Source organism: Schistocerca cancellata, chromosome 8 (assembly GCF_023864275.1).
Source record: "Schistocerca cancellata isolate TAMUIC-IGC-003103 chromosome 8, iqSchCanc2.1, whole genome shotgun sequence".
NCBI classification, from domain to species: domain Eukaryota; kingdom Metazoa; phylum Arthropoda; class Insecta; order Orthoptera; family Acrididae; genus Schistocerca; species Schistocerca cancellata.
The window spans coordinates 577704245-577709884 of NC_064633.1; the positions used below are offsets into that span (position 1 = coordinate 577704245).

Consider the following 5640-nt stretch of genomic DNA (forward strand, 5'->3'; position numbering starts at 1 on the left):
CTGCTCACCGGTGTGGGATCCGTACCAGATAGGGTTGATAGAAGAGATAGACAAGATCCAGCGGAGGGCAGCGCGCTTCGTTACAGGATCATTTAGTAATCGCGAAAGCGTTACGGAGATGATAAACTCCAGTGGAAGACTCTGTAAGAGAGACGCTCGGTACGGGCTTTTGTTGAAGTTTCGAGAACATACCTTCACCGACGAGTGAAGCAGTATATTGCTCCCTCCTACGCATATCTCCCGAAGAGACCATGAGGATAAAATCAGAGAGATTGGAGACCGCATACCGACAATATTTCTTTCCACGGACAATACGAGACTGGAATAGAAGGGAGAAACGATAGAGGTACTGAAGGTACCCTCCGCCACACATCGTCAGGTGGCTTGCGGAGTGTGGATGTAGATGTAGATGTAGATGTAGGCTTGGTGTGATGCTGCGACACTGGTATCTTCGAAGAGGAGACCGAGTAACATTTTGGTCTGAAGCCGATAATGGAAGGTGGATCGTCACAGTGCCAGTCACTCGAGGTTGCGAAAGTCAGGAAAACAACGGTGGGCCGAAGAACCCGAGAGGGAGGCAGACGTGCGGCACGGGAGAGAGCGTGTCAGCCGGCGGGGCGGGCCGGCTGGCGACGTCGATTCCGTGAAGAGGTCGCGGGCGGCGTGGGCGGCGGCGGCCCGCATACCTGGGTGTCGGGTGTCCGGCTCGGGTGTCGGGCGGTGCCGTGGCGTGGTGCGCTGCGCTGCGCTGTCTGGCACGGCCGGCTGGCGCGTCGCCCCTCGTTATCCACAGGCCGGAGACCGGGCCGGGCACGCCTCGCCGGGCCGCGCTCGCCGCTGAAACCGACACACTCCGCCCTGAAGCCCCCCCCCCCCCTCATTCTTCACCGCCGCCACCACAGTGGATCCTCTTATGCCGATCAACACGTTGCACGTCCACCAAAATTAATCGACACACCACTGCTACTCGAGAATACAAAGATGGTCCATTTATTTACACACAGCTGCAGCGTTACAAGGTGTTCCTACCCTGACACTTTCCCCCTCCCTCCCCCTCACCCTGCGCTCATCCAGTAACACTCTGCAGTCCATTAACCCGTTCGTGGTTAAAACTCATTTTACACATCCTTGAAAAATAAAAAGTAGAAATCTGTCATCCGTCACGATCAACACTACGCTTTCACCAGAAAAATTTTTTTAAAACTTCCTGGCAGATGAGAACTGTGTGCCGGACCGAGACTCGAACTCGGGACCTTTGCCTTTCGCGGGCAAGTGCTCTAGCAACTTTTTTTTTCCATTTTGTTCGTTATTGATCGATGTGTTTGGTCGTTGCGGACGTCGCAAAACATCCTGTTCAAGTTCGGTGGTTGGTCCTTCCACTCAGTTTTTTATTACAGAGGCCAACCGGCTCTCTGACCGAACACGCTGAGCTACCGTGCCAGCCAACTGAGCTACCCAAGCACGACTCACGCCCCGTCCTCACAGCTTTACTTCTGCCAGTACCTCTTCTCCTACCTTCCAAACTTTACAGAAGCTCTCCTGCGAACCTTGCAGAACTAGCACTCCTGAAAGAAAGGATATTGCGGAGGCATGGCTTAGCCACAGCGTGGGGGATGTTTCCAGAACGAGATTTTCACTCTGCAGCGGAGTGTGCGCTGATATGAAACTTCCTGCCAGATCGCAGGAGAGCTTCTGTAAAGTTTGGAAGGTAGGAGACGAGGTACTGGCAGAAGTAAGGCTGTGAGGACGGGGCGTGAGTCGTGCTTGGGTAGCTCAGTTGGTAGAGCACTTGCCCGCGAAAGGCAAAGGTCCCGAGTTCGAGTCTCGGTCGGGCACACAGTTTTGATCTGCCAGAAAGTTTCATATCAGCGCACACTCCGCTGCAGAGTGAAAATCTCATTCTGAAAAGATTTTTAACTTCAATACATCTTAACGTCGGTGAAATGAGGTGTAAACGATCCACGAACGTATCTGTACTGCTGTTTCCACTTCGACGCAGCATTTTCAAAGTTAAAGTCTTATTTGTAGGAGGATTTTACTGCGGTAACAAACACGGTACAATTATACACTCAAGAGCCAAAGAAACTGGTACACTTGCCTAAGGCCGGTATTACACTATCAAATTTCTTTGTCAAATATCTTTGTCAAAAATCTTTGTCAAAGAAATTTGATGGCGCAATAGGGAACTTTGTCAAATGTCGTCCAATATTTGATCAAATCTAGGGGCTCGCTGTAGATTTGATCAAAGAAGTCGCTTGTCTTCTGTTCTGTGCAACATGACATGTTACCACATGGAGCGCTAGCATCGCTGCTGCGTCCTGTCGTCTGTAGTGTTTTTATAAACATTACCGGTAAATACAATTGGTGTGTGCCGACAACTACAAAATTAATAGAGGTGTATGAAGCTGATGAGGCGCTTTACAACGTGAGGCACCCTCAATACAAAAATAGATTAAGAAGATTGGAGACCTGACCTAACCTAACCTAATCCTCTCCTGTAGCAAGGAATCGGAGTGTCACAGAGAGCCTGTCTTCTGCAGATGCAGCATTTCTTAAGTGGATATTGTTCTTTGTGTAATTGATGTACGACTTGACGTCCTCCACTATAAGCTCACATAACAAGTTTTCTTGAATGCTTTTATAGTGTCGTCGTAAAACCCACGGCTTCACCCGGGTATGTTTCCTTTTTTTCCCCCGCTTCTCTTCCGCGTGTGCATACAGTGCAATTGTGGAACATGCAACTGCTGCGGTTAATAACAAGTTGTTGTTGTCAGCCATCTCGAACTTTGACGAAAAATATGATGACAGTATAATACCCCTTCTAGCGCTGTGTCAAACATCTTTGTCAAATATATTTGACGGAATATTTGATCACATCTTCGACAAAGAAATTAGATAGTCTAATACCGGCGTAATATCTTGTAGGAGTTCGCAGAAGTGCCGCAACACGACGTGGCATGGACTCGACTAACGTCTGAAGTAGTGCTGGAGGGAACTGACACCACGAATCTTGTAGGGTTGTCCACAAATCCGTAAGAGTACGAGGGGGTGGAGATCTCTTCTGAACAGCACATTGCAAGGCATCCCAGATATGCTGAATAACGTTCATGTCTGGGGAGTTTGGTGACCAGCGGAAGTGTTTAAACTCCAAAGAGTGTTCCTCGAGCCACTCTGTAACAGTTCTTGTCGTGTGGGGTGCTGTATTGTCCTGCTGGAATTGCCCAAGTCCATCAGAATGGACAATAGACATGAGTGGATGCAGGTGATCAGACAGGATGCTTACGTTCGTGTCACCTGTCACAGTTGTACCCAGAAGTATCAGGGGTCCTATATCACAACTGAACACGCCCCACGCCATTACAGACACTCCACCAGCCTGAACAGACCATTGGTCACATTCAGAGTTCACCGATTCCATACACGTACACATCCATCCGCTCGATACAATTTGATTTGAGACTCGTCAGACCAGGCAACATGTTTCCACTCATCAACAGTCCAATGTCGGTATTGACGGGCCCACACGAGTGGGCCTTCGGCTCCGAAAGTCCATATCGATGATGTTTCATTGAATGGTCAACACGCTGATACTTATTGATGGCCCAGCATTGAAATACGCACCAATTTACGGAAAGGCTGCACTTCTGTCACGTTGAACGGTTCTCTTCAGTCGTCGTTGATCCCGATCTTGCAGGCTCTTTGTCCGCCCGCAGCGTTGTCGGAGATATGATTTTTTTTACCGGATTCCCGATATTCACAGTACGATCGTGAAATGCTCGTACGTTACGGCTGCCTACAAGGGGGGGGGGGGGGAGGGGTGTTGAAGCGGTAAGATTTACGATGGTCTTTTTTGTCGTTACTAAAAGACCCGAGCTCAATGCGAAGCTCTTCTCTTCCACACACGTAACCCAATTGAACGCAAACGTAAAAATGGAAAAAAATATGTTGTCCCTGAAACGAATCGATGTCGCATAACGATTTGTGACTAACATGTCACAAGGAACTGTGTGGTAGTTATCGAATGCGTCCTGGAAGTAAAGGAACACGCCATCAACAAATGCCCCTATTTTTTGTCTTTTGGGTCTTCGTTTTTCACATGATTGTTGTTTGCACAATCCTTCTTGATACCAACAGAGAAGATTTTCGGTCTCGAGAAAGGTCAAAACACGTCAGTATAAAACGGCTTCTAAAATTCCACAACAGACTGAAGTCAGCAATATAGCCGTTTAGTTTTGTACGCCTGCTAGACAACCGTTCTTGAAAACGACGACTGACCTGCGGATTTTTCTAATCATCTGAAAATCTTCGGTCCTCCAGTGATCTACGGTAGAATGCTGCTAGAAGAGGAGCAACTCTTCTTGCATATTCTGTGTACAATCATATACCCCTCCACGTGCAATCGGCTTTCGTCTGTTGAGGGATTTTAATTGATCTTCTATCCCGTGGCTACTTATTTTGATGTCATTTTGACGCTTGTTCCACTACTGAGAAGGGGAACTGCAGTACGATCTTCCACACTGAAAAAAGTTTTGAAAAAAGTAATTTTTATTTTGGCCGTCTCTTCGTCGTCCGCTGCCATGTCAATATCGTCACTAAGCGTCTAGAGTGTTGTCTTCGCTCTGTTAAATGGTTAAACATAAGAAAAAATTTCTTGGGATTATGTCATACGAGCCCGCATCTCGTGGTCGTGCGGTAGCGTTCTCGCTTCCCACGCCCGGGTTCCCGGGTTCGATTCCCGGTGGGGTCGGGGATTTTCTCTGCCTCGTATTGGCTGGGTGTTGTGTGATGTCCTTAGGTTAGTTAGGTTTAAGTAGTTCTAAGTTCTAGGGGACTGATGACCTAAGATGTTAAGTCCCATAGCGCTCAGAGCCATTTGAACCATTTTATGTCATACGAAAAGCCAAGAAGTAAAACAGAAGCAATATCTGGCGTTTCGCATGGAGGTTTTACAGCCCCTCAGCTGTTCCGGATCTACGTTTAAGGAGATAATTGTTTGCAGATGATGCTTTCATTTACCTCATAAAGTCACGAGATGATCAAAACAAGTTCCAAAACGATTTGGACAAGATACCAGAATATGAAGATGGCATCTGTTCTTTCGGACATGTCCGTAAGAACAGATGCCATTGGTGACCGTGCAGCTCTCTAGAATGAAATTACACTTAAATCAATACCATTAGCTGCTGACGGGGACAGCTGAAAATATTAACCCATGTCCTTTGTAGTCTGGTCCCTTCAACCCCCACAAACCAACCGGGTGAAAATGTGTGCCCCGACCGGGACTCGAACCCAGGATCTCCTGCTTACATGGCAGACGCTCTATCCATCTGAGCCACCGAGGGCACACAGGATAGTGCGACTGCACGGACGTTTCGCCGGTACGCTCCCCGTAAGACCCACATTCTCAACTTATTGTCCATACACTGCATTCGTCTAAGGCTAGCCGGCTGATGACCTTCATCAGTGCGGATGCACACGAATTGCCTGAACTCTTACGGGACTCGGTGGATTGTCTGCCGCGAGTAATGGGTACGAGTATAATGGCAGGGGCACTGCGAATGTAGTGTGTGGACTACAAGTTGAGAATGTGGGTCCCACGGGGTGGCTCAGATGGATAGAGCGTCTGCCATGTAATTAGGA

The 5640-nt window shown here is 48.2% G+C and overlaps 1 non-coding gene across 1 annotated transcript; it reads right to left on the minus strand.

Annotated features, from left to right (window-relative positions):
• Positions 1–5268: 5268 nt before the first annotated feature.
• Positions 5269–5343, minus strand: Trnat-ugu (transfer RNA threonine (anticodon UGU)). Its single transcript has one exon. It is a non-coding gene; the product is annotated as a tRNA-Thr (tRNA).
• Positions 5344–5640: the final 297 nt, after the last annotated feature.